Source organism: Bubalus bubalis, chromosome 7 (assembly GCF_019923935.1).
Source record: "Bubalus bubalis isolate 160015118507 breed Murrah chromosome 7, NDDB_SH_1, whole genome shotgun sequence".
NCBI lineage: Eukaryota > Metazoa > Chordata > Mammalia > Artiodactyla > Bovidae > Bubalus > Bubalus bubalis.
The window spans coordinates 60,458,552-60,478,915 of record NC_059163.1 but is presented as its reverse complement, the minus strand read 5'-3'; the positions used below and the strand labels follow the sequence as shown (position 1 = coordinate 60,478,915).

Here is a 20,364-nt window from a genome sequence, read left to right as displayed (position 1 = left end):
TCAGTCCAGTTGGACACACAGTGTTGGGTTTAAGAGGAAATGCAGCCACGAGACTGCCTGTTAAAAGACAAAATTGAGAAATCATCCTTCTCACATTTCCTCCTGCTCTCTCCTTTAAACAGTTTATAGAAACAGTGCTCTTTGTCCCCGCTGCATATTTCAACCCTAGTAACAAAATTAATAAGAGTGGTAAAACTGGAACTGCTGTCTCACCCAAGTCCACCCCACCTGTGGTCCACACCTGGAGAACAAGCCATTTTAATACAGGCTGCCAAATGCATGTTAAAGACTGAGATAACAAAGATCCTTTGCTCAAAGTAAACATTTTAAAAACAATCAGCATTCTAGTTTCTATTTCTTATTTTCGATTTAACTCTGTCTCATCCAAAACTAGTGTGCTTTTTTGGAGGAGTGGTTAAGATTCTTAACGTGAAAGTGAAAGTTGTTTAGTCGTGTCTGACTCTTTGTGACCCCATGGACTGTAGCCCGCCAGGCTCCTCTGTCAATGGGATTCTCCAGGCAAGAACACTGGAGTGGGTTGCCATGTCCCCCTCCAGGGGTAAGATTCTTGAAGTTGGAGGGAATTCTGTCTAGTTTCTTGGCAGGAAATTATGTATAAAAGTGTTTATGAATTGGTTATTTAGAAAATCGATTCCTTGAGCTCCTCTATTTAGTTGAGTCATGTATATAAATTTGGAAATTGTAGGAGAAGGAAATGGCAACCCACTCCAGTATTCTTGCCTGGAGAATCCCAGGGACAGAGGAGCCTAGTGGGTTGCCATCTATGGGGTCGCACAGAGTCGGACATGACTGAAGTGACTTAGCAGCAGCAGCAGCAGAGCCTAGATAAAGATATAATCATTATATATGTCATGCTGTGGAATAGATTTCTAGGTGGTAGTGAGCAGGAACTTTTTACCAATAATGTTTAACTAGAGCCTGAGGAATTTTAATTTCCGGAATGGCTTGTGATTGTGGCTAATCTGCAAAATCAGTTTTCCTCAACTACAAGGAGTTAAAAAAGAAAAAAAAAAAAAAAAAAACTACATAAGGTGGAAAATAATCACAAAACTGAATCACCTCTCTGGCCTCATTCAGAGAATGCAGTGACTCAAAAGTACCTGGGCTTGGTCTCTTAAGTGCACAGACCAAAAAGTAAGTGCGCTTAGCATATGTTCTATTTATCACCATAGCCCTAGGATAATTGTGTGTGTGAAGTCACTCAGTTGTGTTCGATTCTTTTCGACCCTGTGGACTGTAGCCCTCCAGACTCTTCTGTCCATGTGGTGTTCCAGGCAAGAATACTGGAGTGGGTTGCCACTTCCTTCTCCAGGGTATCTTCCTGACCCAGGGATTGAACCTGCATTGGCTATGGCAACCTAGACAGCGTATTAAAAAAGCATTACTTTGCCAACGAAGGTCCATATAGTCAAAGCTATAGTTTTTCTAGTAGTCATGTATGGATATGAGAGTTGGACCATAAAGAAGGCTGAGCACTGAAGAGCTGATGCTCTCGAAGTGTGGTGCTAGAGAAAACTCTTCAGAGTCCCTTGGGATAGCAAGGAGATCAAACCAGTCCATCCTAAAGGAAATCTGTCCTGAATATTCATTGGAAGGACTGATGCTGAAGCTGAAGCTCCAGTACTTTGGCCACCTGATGCAAAGAGCTGACTCATTAGAAAAGACTCTGGTGCTGGGGAAGATAGAAAGCAGGAGGAGAAGGGGACAACAGAGGATGAGATGGTTGGATGACATCACCAACTGAATGGACATGAGTTTGAGCAAGCTCTGGGAGATGGTAAAGCACAGGGGAGCCTGGCTTGCTGAAGTTCATGAGGTTGCAAAGAGTTGGACATGACTGAGTGACTAAACAACAGCAACAAACAGATTAGATGGTGGCCAAATGCAATTAACAGCTTATATTAATTTAAAAACACACCCCCACTCACTTTGCCCTGTTAAGAGTAATCTCCCCCTCTGCATCACATTTGTACCAAGTTGTGGTCTTATTCATTATTTGCCTGGTTCCAATTTCTCTAGACGTACATGTGGACTTCTGGAAATAAGGGGTTAAGAAGGAAATGCTCCCCGGATCTCTAGGCCTAGGGTCCAGTTCACTGGGAGGCACACCCTCCCCAGGGCATGTCTTAGCGTGAGGCTGACTAAATACGTCAGGTGAATATAGTAGCCTATTCTTTGTCAAGGGAAAAAAATGGATTAATTACTTGGCTTAAGTCCACCAAACTAAGGTTGACCCTTAGAGGAACAAATACTTCCCTGAGCTTTGGATTGTCCTTCTAGTAAAGAATAAAATAATTGTAAAATATTGCTGTGTGTTCACAAGAGAAAGATGTACTTATTTATAATTTGCCTTATAAAATTAGTTTCCCAAATTGGCCTTTAAGTACTAGGAAATTAATTGATAACAGGATATGTTACTTTCCATAGGAAATTCATTTCTGTGAAGAAACATAAATAGAAACAGTTTTATCCTCTTCATATTCTCAGTGTCTTCTGCCTTCCCTCTGCCCCCAACCCTTATCTGTTATTTTTATTGCTGTTTATTTTTGCAGTTGAATTGTGTTTTGTTTTCTCAAGTGGCTTAAGGTTTTTTTTTCCAGTGTGGCCCCTAAACATCATTTTATTTCCTGTAGTACCTTATTTAAGATTGAGCCCTAAATATTTCTCAGTTAATTATTCACCAAAAGGCATGTCTAGCCCTCCTGAACTATGAGCATTTGTGATCTAATTGCATAGTCATATCTTGCTGAGGGCACTATTAGAATTACATTGATTACAGTAAAGCAGAAAAGAACAGGTTTTGGGGAGCAAAATCAAATCATTACACAGGTTTCTTAAAGTATGTGGCTGTTCATACACTCATCTTTCAAGTCTTCAGTAGGTTTGAAAATTTCCAAAACCAAAAGTTTTTTTTTTTTTTTTAAGTCACACACCCACATTTATTTCCAGAACTTAGTCCCAATATCACATTTTTCCATGTTCAACTTCTCAGATGGGTTATTTATTTCAAAGAATGCTCAGCTACAGCAAGCAATCACCTATTTCTAAGGACCGAAAACCTTTCTCCTTGAACCCTGTTGACTGTCTTTCTTCATAGACATTCTTCACAGTGTGTTTTAGAGGGGACCTCCCCAAACCTTCATCAATAAATTAACTGGATCATTCACAAAAGATGTTTTACTAAGAGTTTTCAGTGTAGAAGAGGAAGATTCCAACATTAGCCAAAACTCACATGCATGTAAAGCTTCGGTAGAGACCAGTGTCCCAGGTTTGGTTTCTCCTGAGGCCTCTGTCCTTGCTGGCCCTTCGCATGGTCCTCCCAACAGTCCATGCCGTCTGTGTGTCCTGTCTAGTGCTGTGCTCCGTCGCTCAGTCGTGTCCAACTCTTTGGGACCCCATGGACTGGGGCCCACCAGGACCCTCTGTCCATGGGATTCTCTAGGCAAGAATATTGGAGTGGGTTACCATTCCCTTCTCCAGGGGATCTTCCCAGCCCAGGGATCAAACCCAGGTCTCCTGTGCTCCAGGCAGATTCTTAACTTTCTGAGCCACTAGGGAAGCCCCTGTGTGTCCTAATCTCCTCTTCTAATAAAGACACTAGGTTGGATTAGGACCTAGCCTAATGACCTCATTTTACCTTAATTACCTCTTTAAAGGTCCTCTCTCTAAACACAGTCCCGTTCTGAGGTGCTATGGTTAGGGACACAAATCAAGCCACATCAACCCCAGAAGCATAAGTGTTTCTGCTAGAGCTGGTGCCACCACTGAGCATTCATAGCCTGCACTATATCCCAGGTCTGGTGGTCCCATGTCATGAAGGGTCGTCCATCCTCAACTCGCTCCATGGAGAAGTCCCCGTAAGTGCTGGGGCAAGATTTTTGTTACTTACTCAGATTTCTTATTAGTAATCCTATAAAATACCAATAAAGGAAAAGAAAAATGCAACCAGTTGTATCCCTCTGATCAACCCCATGCCCAAGCTATGGAAGATGAGATGTTAGTGGAGGAGGAAGAATGCTTCTCAATTTTTCTCATAACTTAATGGGACCAGCATTTCAGCTTGAAGCAGCAGAGCATCTGAGCTAGGTGAGCTGAGCCAGGTCTGCCCTGTTCCACTGCCCAGCACTGGTGTGGCCAGGTCTCTTAGATGCAGAGTTGGAGCGAGCTGTGTGTGCAATACATGGGGACTAGAATTCAAATTCTTGATTTTATTTTTAACTTTTTATCTTATATTGGAGTATAGCCAAGCAACAATGTTCCCATAGTTTCCAGTGAACAGTGAAGGGACTCAGCTATACGTATACATGTATCCATTCTCCCCCAAAGTCTCCTCCCATCCAGGCTGCCACGTAACATTGAGCAGAGTCCCTTGTGCTGTACAGTAGGTCCTTGTTGGTTATCTGTTTTTAATATAGCAGTGTGTACATGTCAATCCCAAACTCCCTAACTATCCCTTCTTACTTCACCCTCTGCTCAGAAAGCAAGTCATTCAGCTTTTCTCTGTTTCTTATCCTGGGAGAATGGCTGAAAAGATTATGTTGATAGATTATCCCATCTTTAAAAACAAAGAGCAAAAACCACTCTGTGCATGTAAAAATAAGGCTGTCACTCATCCCACTCCACCAGAAGGCTGAAACAGTATGGCTGTATGTCAGCAATTCATAAAACCCACCCAAAGAGTGACTATTTTATTATTTTACACACTATTTTGTATTCCATATTCTCTACCAAAGTCACCTTCAGGTTTCCTACAGTTCTAATTTCAGATAAGCTTTAAAATGTCATCCCGTAATCTTTATTGGAATTAAGTGTGAAATGAGTCACAACCCAATGAAAACTACCTGCTGATTTGCTGATTATATACAATTTATGTTAGGAAAGGAGCCGGAATTTTTTTTTCCCCTCCTCAATCCAATTAAGTTTCAAAGTCTGTCTGCTACTTTCTGGAACCTAGGTACCATTAATTGAGTCATTGTATGAAACATGTCTACTGTATTTTCCCAGTGGGACAGGCAGAAGATGCTTGATTTGCACGTCAGTTACTTCTCAGGAAGAGATGGTTTGACCTGGCTTTACAGGAACCCACCCTTCTCTCCCTAACCATAACACAGAGGTATCCGCACAAAATGAACCAGAGATCCTGAACTTGTTCAGTATGGGGTTACTGTAGCTGATCCAGTTCTGATACGTTGCCCCTGTACACAGCCAGAATTGTCCGACACTGTTTCATGAATCAGGTTTGAATTATGGCCTCCATCCAGAGTAAAGTTAATCAGAAAACTGATATGTTTTTGTTCAAGGCTGGCTTATTGTCTTTTTTATTTTTTTCCTGGTAGGTATTTACCTAATTCATACATTCTTTCTAGTGCTAGCATAGCTGTGCCAGGGGTCCTGAGATCCCCTTAGCTCAAATCTGGCTTCTGCCTCTTTAGCACCTTAGCATTTTGTCAGTCAGAGCTGAAGATCAAAGCCTGACTCCTGGTTTTAGGTGAAGATATTTTATCCCTGCCCTCTTCTTAAATGCATGGCTGTACAGGTATCAGGAGCCACAGGGACGAGGCAGCCTGCTAATTACAAGGTTTACCTGCTAGTTTCCTACAAAACCGAACCAATCCCAGGCATGCCACCAAGCAGCCTTCAGGGAAACAGATTCCGAAAAGCTTCACCGAAACCACTTATTTATTGACACTCAGAGACGTTTAATCATTCTACTGAGCAAGAAACACGAACCAAACAAGGAAAAACCCGACCTTTCAAACCCCTGACCTTTGTCAAAGGTTTATTGAGAAAAGGAAGCTAGGAAAGAGCTGGGGGTGCCAAATCCAGATGGCCTTTGCCACACCCTTTGGCCAGGTGACAGTATCAAATGGCACTGGATACAAGGAGTTTAAGGAAAAAGAGAAAAGGAACAAGGTTTCTCTCTCTACAGAAATTGGATTAAAGTTACTGTTGCTTTATGATTTATACTATGTATCTTTTTCTAAAATGTGTTTTCCTTCTTCCTACTTCCCGCTCACTACCGGGATACACACACACACACACACACACACAGTCCCACACCTTCATATTTGAATAATACATTCTGCTAAAAATACCCACCATCACAGACATAATCTTCCTCTTAGAACATCTGTTCTAGTTCCTGGCTGTCTGGAAGTTCTGAAGATGTGACTCCGCCTAGAGCTTTTTGTTAAACAATAAAGAACACCATGAAGTTCTCTATAGGAGGCTGACATGTGTAAAGTAATTAGCGCCATGCTGGGACAGCCCCAAGATCCAGAGGTGGTGGTGGCGATGTACTCATAGATGATTGTTGTTATTAAGGGGGTGGAGGTGATGTGTATGACACTTGAGGTTCCATTTATTAAAATAGAACAAGAGCTATATGAAATGCTTTCCTTATTTCCAAGTCTCTTTTTTGGCCCAACAGTTAAAGAAATAATCCAAAAAGGCAAAAAGAGATGCTCTGCCATACACTCACATTGTTTAGTGTAAAGTTTTCAAGTTACAGAAAAATTTAAAGAATTGTACATCCCACCATCTAGAATCTACAATTCACATTTTGTGTCTTTTTAAAACTCACATACTAACCACCTGGCTATCTACCAATCCCCCACCCTTTTTTCACGGGGCGAGGCGCAGGGGACTACATTTCAGAGTGTATTGCAGACCTCACTTTATTTCAAACATTTCAGTATGTGTTTTGTTGACTGTAAGTTCAGTTTTTATTTACCGTTCTCTTTCTCCTCTTCTCCTTCACTTTCCCCCCTCTTCTTCCTTCTCCTTCTTCTCTTGTAATTTACATGTAGTGAAATGTACAAATCCAAGTGTACAATTTGGTGAGTTTTGGCAACTGCGTACAACTGTATAACCCAACTCTTCCTCGAGAAATAGAACATCCTCACCCAGGAAAATTTCCCATGCCTCTCTGCAACCAGTTCTTGTCCCCACCCTGATGGAACCAGTCAATATTCTGATTTTTTTAATTGCCATGGATGAATGTAGCCTACTTAAAACTTATATAAATGAATCACACAGTCCGTACGAATGTATTCCCTCTTTTGTATATGGCTGCTTTTACTCAACATGTTTTTGAGTTTCATCCATGTTGTTGCATATATCAACAGTCCATTCATTTTTCTTGCTTGGTAGTATTTCATTGTATGACCACACCACAGGTACACTGTGGATGGACATTTGTGTTATTTCCAGTTTGGGGCTACTCTGAATAAAGATGCTGTCAACACTCTTGGACAAGACTTTTTACAGATATATGTTTTCATTACTCCTAGGTAAATACCTAGGAGTCACATTGCTAAACGATAGGGTTGCCCCATATCCTTCATAGCCATGCCTGCTGGGCCCAATTTTCTTAGAGCAGCAACCTGCAAACCCATTAAAGTCCAGAATATACCCAGCCTGCTTCTTGTTGCTGTTGTTCTGGACAGTAGCAGAACAAGGGGCAGTAACAGTTATTTTTAGGTTCTAAATGTTCTCCATTATCCTTCTGCTTCAAGAAAGTGTGTTTTTCAACCAGCATGTTAAGACATGTTAGCATTTTCGATCAGTGGAAGAAACAGTACTTTGGACGCGGTAGGTAATTCCAGCCCATCTCATTTGTAAGTTGGCACCTACATCACATATGCTATTGGTGGCAGACTGTCCATCATGTGAATATTCATGTAGGAAAAATAAAACCCTGAAAACTTCTTCTCTCACCCATAGGCTCCTCTGTTCATTTAGCCCTCTATATTTGCAAGTTCTGCATCTATGGACTTAACCAGCTACAGATAAAAAAAAAAAAATTTGAAAAAAGTAAGTTCCAGAAATTTCCAAAAAGGAAAATTTGAATTTGCCACACACTAGCAACTATTTACATTGTATTTGCAATTATTTGCATAGTATTTATGTTATATTAGATATTATAATCTAGAGATGATTGAGAGAGTGTGTATAGCTTATGCAAATATTCTACCATTTTATGTAAAGGACTTGAGTGTCCTTGGATTTTAATATCCACAGGGTCCTGGATCCCGCAAAGGATACTAAAGGATGACTACATTTGATTTCATCTGGTCCCCTAACATCACTCAATTGTGTGTTTCTTTAGTCACTTCTGTTTCCCATCCTCTGTTGCATCCATTTTTTAAGCCCTCTCTCCTTCAGTCAGAGTAGTGGCTCCCAGCCAGGGCCACCTTTGCCCCCAGGTGACGGCATCTGTGATGGTCATGTGATCAGGAAGAGAGCTACTAGCGTAGTCGAGGCCCTCAGACATCCTGCAGCATGAAAACAGTCCCCCCAAAGAAGGAAGTATCCATCCTAAAATATCACTAGTGCCAAAGTTTAGAAACTCTACAGGCAAAACAGAAGACATTAAAAATTGTGATATAATACTGTGTTTTATTTTTTATATTCCATTCTTTAAAATTGAAGTACAGTTGATTTACAATATTTGTTTCAGGTATACAGAATAATGTTGAGTATTTTTACAGATTATATTCTCCATTAAAAGTTATTATAAGACAATGGCTGTAGTTCCCTATGCTATACAGTATATCCTTGTTGCTCATCTGTTTTATACACAGCAGTTTGTATCTCTTAATCCCATACCCTAGATCTGTGAGTCTGTTTCTGTTTTGCATATATGATCATTTATATTATTTTTGAGATTCCACATATAAATGATATATAGGATTTCCTAACTCTGACTTACTCCACTAGGTATAATATTTGCTAGGTCCATCCAGATTGTGGCAAATGAAAGAATTTCATTCTTTTTTATGGCTGAGTGATATTCCATTGTGTGTGGATGTGGATGTGGATGTATGTATATACATCTTTTTCTGTTCCTCTGTTTATGGACACTTGGGTTGCTTCCATATCTTGGCTATGGTAAATAATGCTGCTATGAATATTGGGGTGCCATGTATCTTTTCAAATTTTTGTTTTCTTTTTGCTCTTTGTTTTTTTGGGGTTTTTGTATACATACCTAGGAGTAGAATTGCTGGATAATATGATTATTCTATTTTTAATTTTTTGAGGAGCCTCTATACTGTTTTTCCATAGTGTGCTACCAATCTATGTTCCCACCAACAGTGTATGATGATTCCCTGTTCTCCACATCTCTAACATTTGTTATTTGTAGATTTCTTGATGATAACCGTTCTGACAGGTGTAGGGTGATAGCTCATAGTTGTTTTGACTTGCATTTCTCTAATAATCAGTGTTGTTGAGCATCTTTGCATGTGCCTGTTAATCATCTGCTGTCTTCTTTGGAAAAACATCAGTGTGTGTGTCTTTATAAGTGTATTACAGAACAAGATCTAGCAGGAGTCTAATAAATACCATAATTATGAGCATAAACAATGTTTGGGACCTACAACAGCCCTAAAACACTGTGAAAACGCCTGCCTTCTGTCAGGGGTGACTCACAGGAACCGCCAGCCATGCTGCAGTGTGATGCCTGCGTTCAGAATCGAAGAAAATACTAAACTTAAGTTAGAGATTCGGAAAGAAGGAGATATGACTTTTACTCATTTAAGTTTACTGATGCCTTGAACCCTATCCGGAAACTCCTTGAGGCTCTATAACACCAAAGCTTAAAAACTCCTGCATTTGGGAGATTTTCATCTCACACACACACACACACATTTATCTACATGTATATCCATTCTTCCTTCCCTCTCGATACAAAAGGAGATGTCCCTCTCAATCAAGAAACAGAAATTACTTAGCCATTTCAAGCAAAAGGAAATTTAATACAAGGAATTGAATGCTTACAATATCCCTAGAAAGGCTTGAGTAGCAGGCTCAATAACACCAAAACAACAAATACCACCGTACAACTAACCCTCCCAGGGAGCTGCCTCCTCTTACACAACCAAAAAGAGAGGGAATTGGAAATGGTCAGCGGAACACTACCTTAGCTAGCTGGGGTTACCCCGTGAGCTGCCGTGAATGATGGCCCGAGAAGTACACCATGACTCAGGGGTCTGCACAGACAAAAATCCAATGCACACATTCTGCCTCTTGACATCCACAAAGCACCAGGGTGCTGGGACACTGCTAACGGAAAACCCAGTGCATCCCTGTGGGGTTTACCAGCAGAAAAAGCAGAAGTAGCCAAAGTACAACCTCTGCCTCCCTTCCTTCTCCCTGTCTCATCTTGCATGCATGGGTGCTCAGTTGCTCAGTTGTGTCTGACTCTTGCAACATTATGGACTGTAGCCCACCAGGTTCCTCTATCCATGGGATTTCCCAGGCAAGGATGCTGGAGTGGGTTGCCATTTTCTACTCCAGGGAATCTTCCCAACCCAGGAATTGAACTTGTGTCTCCTGCATTGCAGGTGGATTCTTTACCACTGTGCCACCTGGGAAACCCCCCTTCTTGCATAGGATTGCCTGAATCTAAGTGGATCTGGGAACCCTACTTCAAGTGAGGCTGGGAACTCTTTTCTGCTCTCTAGCCTCTGCAGAACAGGAAGACATAAAATGAAGACACTCAGCACAGGTCCATCTCATGTCTCATCATCTCCTGTCTGAGGCAGATTGACCCTCCATCATTCCCTTCCGCCTGCTAACAGACCTTATTCCAGCCATAATCCTCTCCCTTTCCTCTGTCTTCAACTCCTCCCTTTCTTCCCACTATCTCCAACCAGCATATCCAAATAGCTTGTAAACTCCCAACTTAAGCAAACCTTCCTTTAATCCTGCTTTTTTCTTTCTCATTCTCTCTCACCTTCCTTTCACAACTGGTTTCCTTCTAGAGTTTTTATGGGTAACATTTCCACTTCTTCACCTACTGAGGAAGCTGGGTAACCCATAGCAGTCTAGCTTCCAGATTCACCCCAGCACCAAAATGCCTTTGCCAAGGTCACCAATTGCCTTCTTGGTGCTGAACTTAGGAGGCATTACAGTCCTTTGCTCCCCTGACCCTTGAGTGTCATTTAACACTGCTGGGCAATCCTTGCTCCCTGAAACTCTTTACCTGCTTCATTACCACACTCACTTCTGTTTATGTATTTGATTGATCGGTTTTTTGTTTTTCAAATAAGAGGTCTCACATATTTATTACTAAACCAACTTATTAGTATAGATGCTTTTTTTACATTAAGCAGTATTCATCAGGATTAAGTCTTTTCTTTAACTCTGAATAATTTTTCATGTTCATTGTCTTTAATATTTATTCACTTCCTAATTGGTTGGTCATGTCCTTTGTTGCTGATATCTTTATAAATATCCTACTGAATTATGAACCCTTTTAAAGTTAGTGACCCTTTATCATCTGTGTCACAAATGTTTCATTGGATCTTTGCAGTTTTTCACATTTTAAGGTGAAAAATGTTTGCTCTTTATGTAACTTATTAATCTTTTATTTGTGTTTTTCCAAGAACTTTAGTAACCAAAAAAAAAAATCCTTCCTTATTCTTTAATTATATAAATACTTACTTGTATTTCCCTCCAAATATTTTTATTCTCATTTAATTCAGGATCTAAGTTTTCTCTAATAACTTGTTGTCTAACAGCATTTATGAAATGATTATAAAAATCCACAGGATCTTACATGTAGAAAAGCCTTAAGATTTTACACACACACACACACACATGCAAATTAAAACTAATAAAGGAATTCAGTAAAGTCACAGGATACAGAATCAACATACAAAGCCAGCTGCATTTCTATGTGCTGAAAACAGATTATCTAAAAAGAAAATTAAGAAAACAATCCCTGTTAAAGTAGCATCAAAAAGAATAAAATACTTTATTTGTATGGGAGTAAGTTTAACCAAAGAGGTGAAAGAACTGTACACTGAAAACTATAAAACATTGATGAAAGAAATAAAGACAGAAATTAACAGACATCTCATGTTCATGGATTGGAAGACCTAATATTGTTAGGGTGTCCATATTACCCAGTGATCTACAGATTCAGTGCAACATCTGTCAGAATCTCAAACTCTCAGTGTTTTTACAGAAAAAGAAAAAACAATTCTAAAATTCATATGGAGCCACAAAAGACCCAGAAGAGCCAAAGCAAACCTGAGAAAGAAAAGGCATGAGATATCACAGTTTCTGATTTCAAAATGTATCACAAAGCTGCAGTAACTAAAACAGTTTGATACTGAAAACAGATGTACAGACTAATGGAAAAGAATAAAAAGCCCAGAAATAAGTTTATAACTACATGGAATCTTAGTCCATCGAAGATGCTGTAACAGAATACCATAGAATGGGTGACTTGTAAAAAACAGGAATGTATTTCTCACAGTTCTGGAGGCTGGGAAATCCAAGATCAAGGTGTTGGGATTCAACATTTGGTGAGATCTTACTTCCTGGTTCATAGAGAACTATGTTCTTGCTGTAACCTCAGGTGGCATAAGGCACAAGGGAGCTTTCTGGGGTCTCTTTTATAAAGGCACTAATCCCATTTGGGGGGCTTCCCAGGTAGCTCAGTGGATAAAGAATCCTCCTGCCAATGCAGGAGACACAGGAGACTCAATCCCTGAGTCGGGAAGATCCCTTGAAGAAGGGTATGGCAACCCACTCCAACCCACTCCAGTATTTTTACCTAGAGAATCCTATGGACAGGGCTACAGTCCATGGGTCACAGTCGGACATGACTGAAGCAGCTGAGCACACACACATGCACAATCCTGTTCTTTCAGGCACACAGACCTATAGTCTGTAGCATAAGTTTAACTGATCTTTAACAAGGATGCCAAGAATACACAATGAGGAAAAGACAGTTGGGAAAACTGGATATCCACATGCAAAAGAAGGAAATTAGACCCTTATCTTATACCATACACAAAAATCAGCTCACAGTGGACTAAAGATGTAAACCTAAGACCTGAAACTATAAAACTCCAAAATATGACAGAAAACCTTCATGACATTGATCTTGGCATTGATTTCTGGGATCTTACACCAAGACCACAGGCAACAAAAGCAAAAATAGACAAATGGGACTGCATCAAGCTAAAAAAACTGCATATAGCAAAGGAAATGGTAGTGAAAAGCCAACCTATGAAATGAGAGAAAATATTTGGAAACCATATATCTGATAAGGAATTAATATTCTTTGGGGGGTTTTTTTTAACACAAAAAATAGCTCACAACTAAACAGTATTACTTCCCTACAGTGAGTCTTCTTTATTAATTTCTTTAAATGTAAATTACACATACTGTAATGATACAGTAACATTCCATTTAATATAGTGATTTAACCTATAAAAATTTTAGTATAAACAGAAAAGATTAGAAAAATAAGATTACATTCATAGATGAGAGAATTGTGAGTAACTGTAAGGTATGGTTGTTCTTCTTCTCTTCAACTATGAGAAGCATACCAGTTGTTTTTTTTTTTTTTTTTTTTCATTTTAAATTCAACAAACAATCTCCTTCTCTGTAGGCCAGATATTGTTGGGGACCGGAAAAATAAAAAGGAATGAGAGCATGTCCCTAAGCCAGTCATTGGACTCCTTAACTTGGCACTAGTACAGAGTCTGTCCACCACATCCAAGAATGCCAAACGCATCTGGCATCCAAAGGAAAGCTCTAGCGTCAGGTACGAAACATTGGTGCAAATGAATGTAACCTGAGATTTTGCCAAACAGGATTACTATGGCCCGTGAACAATGTGTTCCTTGACTTTTTGAGATTGACTTGACCAAATTTGTCATGGGAAAGTCTCTCTTCTTAGAGTTTCCATTATTCTGAAGACCAGGTTACATAAATAAAGTCCAGGTTAAAGAGAGAGAAGGAGAGCATGCCAGAGCCCATGAAAGTGCACATCAGCCATGAATCTAAGACCCCAATAAATCAGTTCTGTTCTTTGCATATGTTTTTAGAGAAGACACACGTAGGCACTGTTTTCAGTGTTCTACAGGTATTAACACATATACTCCTAACAGCTACATGAAATAGGTATTCAAGGATGAAGAATTCAGGGCCCAGAGAGATTGAATCACCAGTCACCAAGCTAGGAAGAAACGGGAGATTTGAATTGGACAGTCTTCTTATTTCTCTTTTATACAGAGCTCCATACCTGGCCCTCCCCATTTTAGTGTTTTAGTTTTGTTGAAAGTGAAGCGAAAGTTGAAGGACTCACCATCAACTTCCTTGGCATATGCTAGAGAAGATGCGAGTGACTTGGCTGTGCTACCAAGATTAACATTGACTTTAACACAAATTTATGCTAAAGCATTAACTTTACCAGAGTTTGTAGCACTTTCCTTCTACCCCCAACCTCCAGCCAAGTTCTCAAGCCAAGTTTAACTCCCTGAGATGGATAAATATTAACTTTTAGGCCCGCATCACCATACTTGCGTCACAGGCCAGAGTCTAAGCAGCAGGGAACTTTAGTCTCTTCCTGTGTCTCCTCTCACATGGACAGGGGAAGACAGAAATGCAACCTCAGGTGTTTCTCTACAAATCGGTAGATGGTTGTGCCACCTTGTTCTTCATTCGGTAGGATCGGATTATACCTTTGTAAATATGTGGATAATACATATTAATTTTTAATGATCAAATAATCAGGGGAATTCCACTGTTGATTATCAGATTTGTGTGTGTTTATGTTCACAAGTCCAGACACATGTACAAAAAGATACAAAAAACACACATGCAGAGGTCTAGTCCAACCCTCTCAATTTATGAAAAAGGAAAGTAAACACCCAAAATATTATTTATCAAAATTACATAGGTGTTATTTTGAAAAAGCAGTACACGTTAGCTGTCTATATACTCTTACACTTTAAATTATTTTTTAAATGTTCATCAAAATCATATATAGCAGGGTACAGCTTAAAAGACATGCTGGTTCTACAAGGTTTCTTAAGAAAATGAGCAGGTCCCAGGCTCCTGTTCCTCTTTTCCCCTTCCCCAGAGAAACTACTTTCCACTCCACCTCCATATACCTTAATGGCAAGTAAGTCCCACCACCTCCTGCTTTTTTCAGAGATGTCACTGTATGCCAACTTTCCCCAACAAACATGAGGACCTAGTTCTTTATTCCCCTCTACTATGGGCAGCTGCCGTCCTCACAGTGTAGGGTCATCTCAGTTTTGATTAGAAAAATATTCAAAGTTTACATTATTATGACCATGCTGTTCAGAAATGGAGCACATACTATTTTTTCCTATTAGCATAACCTATGCCTAGAGTTAATAATTTTCTTTTTACTTGTTTATTTATCTTTGTTTGATTTGTGTGCATGTGTTTTATGTACGTAAACATTCATTCAGCACTGAAATATTTGCCAGTTGTATAAACATTCTCCAAAGGTGTTCCGTGATTCTATCAGTTTCATATCACGTGTTGTATCCATTCTATTTCATGCTTTTGAAGAAATCTCTCTCAGAGACTGCTCACCTGCTCATCTGAACTGGTTGCCCCCTCTGCCTGGTTATTGCTGAGATCTTCTGTCATTGCGGTTCCACAGGGTCCCTTCACTTCTCTGCTATGTTGGAGCTCCTGTTTCATAGACCTCTTTTTTCTTGTTTTATTTTCTCATTTTCATGGACTATATCCTATAGCTCCCTGACAGAAAGCATATGAAGTTTAAAATTATGTAAGAACTTGCCTGTCTAAAAATGTCTGTATTCTACCTCACTGGACTGATAGCATGATTTCTTAGAGAGTTCTATGTTGGAAATTATTTTCACTCAGATTTTTCTTTTTTCTTCCAAATTTTGAAGACCTTGCTCTACTGTTTCCTTGTTCACAGTAAGGTTGCTGTAAGTATTCTAATTCCAGCCACCACTCCAGGTCCCAGTCACGTGTGTGTGTGTGTGTGTGTGTGTGTGTGTGTGTGTGTGTGTACGTGTTTTCTTCTCTTAAAGTTGGTTGAATATGTTGGGAAATTTGACAGTGATATCACTTCAGTGCAGATTTTTGTGTTTTTTGTTTTTGTTTTTTTTAATCCATTGTACAGGAAACTCGAGGGCTTCCGTGGTGGCTCAGTGGTACAGAATCCGACTGCCAATGTAGGAGACATGGGTTTGATTCCTGGGTTGGAAAGATCCCCTGGAGAAGGAAATGGCAACCCCTTCCAGTATTCTTGCCTGGGAAATCCCATGGACAGAGAAGCCTGGCAGGCTACCGTCCATGGGGTTGCAAAAGAGTCAGACACAGCTTAGTGATTAAACAACTAGAAACTCACTGGGCCTTTTAAATCTAGAAAATCTACCCTCCAGTTTTGAGAAATTTTCTTGGAAAATATTTGATATTTTCTTCTCCTGTGGGTGTTTTGTTTTCTTTTGTTTTACTCCCTAGATCTCCTGGAATTCCTGGATTATTTATCTGCTTTTCTTATTCTTGCTCTCCTCTGGTCTGTTTGTCTTTTCACTCGAATTTCTTCAATTTTAACTTAAATTCTTTCAAGTCAAGTTTTTATTTATGCTGTCATATTTTTAATTCCTAAGAGGCTTTTTTGTTGTTGTTCTCTTAATTCTCTTTTTTAAAACAGTATCATTTTCTTGCATCAGTAGACAATATATTTCTCTTATCTCCATGAATTCTTTACTAATCTTTTTTGAAATTTTCTTTTTACTCCATAGTTTCTGATCTCTCTGTATTGTTTTTTGGTTTTCCTCAGCTATTCGATAATCATTAATGTTAGAGTGAAGGAGTTTAACTAAAGTTCCAAATGAAAACATGAGGGTGAGAGATCGATTGCACTTACTGATGGTGACTTGTAGGATCTGGCTGAGCTAGTTGTTAGGGAACTTCCACCGTCAGTCATTTCAGGGCTTTCCTCTTGTGTTGGCCAGATCCCCTTAGAAAATGCCTGCAAACTCTTGCCCTGAGGGTAAGGGTCTGGCTGCCAGTGATTGTTTGGGAGGTTGAGGGTAAGAAGGAGACTGGAGGAATCTCAGGATGCTGAATGCACATTTACTTCATTCTCCTCTCTTTATATAATACCCACCCTGAATACTGGGCTTCCCAGGTGGTGCTAGTGGTAAGGAACCCGCCTTCCAATGCAGGAGACATAAGAGATTCAGGTTCGATCCCTGGGTCAGGAAGATCTCCTGGAGGAGGGTATGGCAACCCACTCCAATATTCTTGCCTAGAGAATTCCATGGACAGAGAAGCATGATGGGCTGCAGTCCATGGGGTCGCCAAGAGTCAGACGTGACTGAAACGGCTGAGCACATATGCATGTGCGCACCCCGAGTATTACCTGGACCTTCCCTGATTCAGTGATCCAAGGCACCTGCTGCTGCTATTAACAGAAAGTAGGTAGATGAGCAGCCACGCACTCAGTGGACCTGAGAAAGCTGACCCAGAAGCTGGAAATGGGACAGATGAATCCCATCAGCTTTCATGCCCTCCTCCCCACCTTATATTTTGGCCACACAGCATGTGGAATCTTAGCTTCCCAACCAAGGATTGAACCCATGCCCCCAGAATTGGAAGCACCGAGTTTCAACCACTGGCGCCAGGGAAGTCCTGGCAGGGTGCTCAGAATGCTCCAGGACTCGGGCTGAGGGGAGAGGCCTCTGAGGCCAGAATGGTAGGAGTATGGAACTGTGTTTAAGATGCAGGTGACACCCCACCCTCCTTTTCCTACTGCAAGCACCTGGGTGGCAGCACCTCCTCCACCTCAGCAGAAGCCTGGAAGTTTCTCTCATGGTGAGAGCAAAACAGAGGTCATGAATTTGAGAGCAGCCAGGTGTGCTTTTCCAGAGTGGGTCTCTTGTGAGGTTGCTGTCAGGCATCGGGCTGTGGCTTCAGTCACTGAGGCCTGACTGGCACTGGAGGGTGCACTTCCGAGGCGGCTCAGTGGGTTCCTCTCCACCGTATCAGTGTCCTCACGGCAGGGCAGCGGCTTCCCCCAGAGCGAACCACTTGAAAGACCCCTGCAGGAGCAGTTATGCTTTTCCTAACCTAACCTTGGTAATCACACATCATTATTTCCGCCTTGTTTTATTGAACACACAGGCCAGCTCTGCATCAGTGTGGGAAGAGGACCTCACGAAGATGTGATAGCAGGAGGCAGGGATCACAGGGGCCAGCTGGGAGGTTGGCTACGCCACCCAAAGCCTTTCTGTGACAGTTTCTCATCTTTTACAGTGAAGAAAGGGGCTTTTTTTTTTTTTTAAAGGAAGTGAAGGTTAAATAGATACTCTCTTCTGAAGTGTTGTCTAAGGCAAATGACTGAGGTGATATGGAGAAAGGCCAAAGCAGTCCTCACCCATGGAGAGTCCAAGAGGGGTGAATGGGCACACGCTGGGTTCCAGTAGAGGGTGAGGTAGGACCCCAGGTGCTAAAAAAGGGAAAGACCAAAGGACTTCAGCCTCTGATGATTCGAGGAATCCAGATATAAGTTGGAGTAATTTTTGGTGCCAAGTTTACAATTCCAAAATTCTTTCAGTCCAGAGAAACTGAAACAGGAGAATAAAGAGAAAGAGATTATTCATTTCAGTTCTGGAAACATCCATGTGTTTCCTCTTGGATAGGAAAAGAATAACAAGGGGACATTAGTGCAGAGGAGGGAAACTAGCAATGAATGAGCCCCACAGGGCTCCGTACAGAATTGTTTTAAATTTTGCGTCACCTGGGAGGTGGGTGCTGCCATCCTCATTCAGTGGGAGTAAACCAGTATACGTGCACGTATGCTAAGTCGCTTCAGTCGTGTCTGACTCTTTGTGATCCTACGGACTGTACCCCGCCAGGCTCCTCTGTCCATGGGTTTCTCCAGGCAACAATACTGGAGTGGTTTCCCTCCTCCAGGGGATCTTCCCGACCGAGGGACTGAGCCCTCATCTCTTACGTCTCCTGCAGTGGCAGGCAGGTTCTTTACCACTAGTGCCACCTGGGAAGCCCAAACCAGCATAATCAGCCATATAACCTGTAAAGGCCAAAGTTGCATTTGACCTTAAAGTAGCTCTTTCAAGCATCAGAAAACCAAGCTAAATGGGATCCAGCTTAGAGAATAGCAGCCAGAGGAAAGTTTGAGGTGGGTGAGAATTAGCCAGTCTCCAGCATCACCCCTGTTAGGATGGAATGAAAGCAAGTCTCAGACCAAGTTCTCCACACTCACATTTTTATTTGCAAGCAGACACAAAGCAGAGTAGCAATCTGTTTTGTAAACTTGAAACCCCAATCCTCTGTCCTTCTAAGTTCTGCCACCACCCTGCAGAAAAGATAGAGTCGGGCCAGACAATATTCCATACACAGGATTCTGTTACTCTGATAGTCAGCATCAGGCACCAGAAACCACATAATCCAATGACAGATCACAGGACTGGGAATCCACTTCATGCAATCTGTCTGAGGGTGTAAACTCTAGATTCTACACCGTGTTCACATGGGGCCAAGGAAGCCATGACTGTGTCCCTTAAATCCCACAAGTAGTGTCTATTTCTAACATTTATTTTCCTGGTTAATATATCAGTGACTTCACCAATGAAAACCCATTTATGCCATTCACCAATTCATATCGTAATAAATGGACAGTGGATTTGCATTTAATGACTTATGTTTGGACTTCCTGATTAGGTACTAGTTGATCACCCTGAAATGTAAATTTCTCACTACCCCCTAAAGTTTAATAAACAAAACATTTGTATCATACTGTGTATGGTGAAGTGAATTAAGTTGTAGAGCAAAGAGGATGTGTAAATTCTTAGCCCCAAGAGTGGACGCAGGCGGAGCTAAGTTGAGGACTGGCAGCAACCTTCACACTGGACTCCATGTTGTCTTAAGTTTAGTTACCATCAGATTGCTTCATGTATTGGATTTGGCTTCTTAATCAGATTATAAAATTCTTGGAAAGAGTGAGTCATACAGTTTTTCATTTTTCCACAATGGCCGGCACAGTTGTAGATATATATACTTACGTATGTACAATACCTTTTCATTGTTTAAATTTATGGCAATATTTGGCTTCCCCAGTGACTCAACAGTAAAGAATGCACCTGCAGTGCATGAGATGCAGGAGACATGGGTTCGATCCCTGGGTCAGGAAGATCCCCTAGAGGAGGAAATGGCAACCCTCTCTAGTATGCTTGCCTGGAGAATCCCATGGACAGAGGAGCCTGGTGGGTTACAGTCCATGAGGTCGTAAAGAGTCTGACGTGACAGTGATTGAGCACACATGGCAATATTTTACGAAATATTGGGGCCTGAGGATTTGTATTTCTATCAGAGTTCTAAAGTGCCTCAGTAGACTAAAAACCTAACAACATTAAAAAACTGCCTAGCTCACTTGAAATGATTCAAGGCAATTTGCAACAAGTGAGGGAAATGGTATACATTTTTATAGTATTTCTTTTTTCAATGTCAATTCCCAGCCTTGGCTGTAACATACATTAAGCTTCATCAGAAGTTAGGCCTGAA

The 20,364-nt window shown here is 40.9% G+C and overlaps 1 protein-coding gene across 2 annotated transcripts in view; it reads left to right on the top strand.

The window, feature by feature from the left end:
* The window catches only part of C7H4orf19 (chromosome 7 C4orf19 homolog), an 84,739-nt gene that overhangs the window by 23,093 nt on the left and 41,282 nt on the right, over positions 1–20,364 (top strand). Inside the window, exon 1 of one of the 2 annotated variants that reach the window (XM_025290185.3) lies at positions 14,393–14,490. The exons of the other annotated variant lie outside the window; for it this stretch is intronic. The gene's annotated coding sequence lies outside the window, so the exon portion shown is untranslated. Of the gene's footprint in view, positions 1–14,392; positions 14,491–20,364 lie in introns of those variants that run through there. 2 annotated transcript variants of the gene reach the window in all.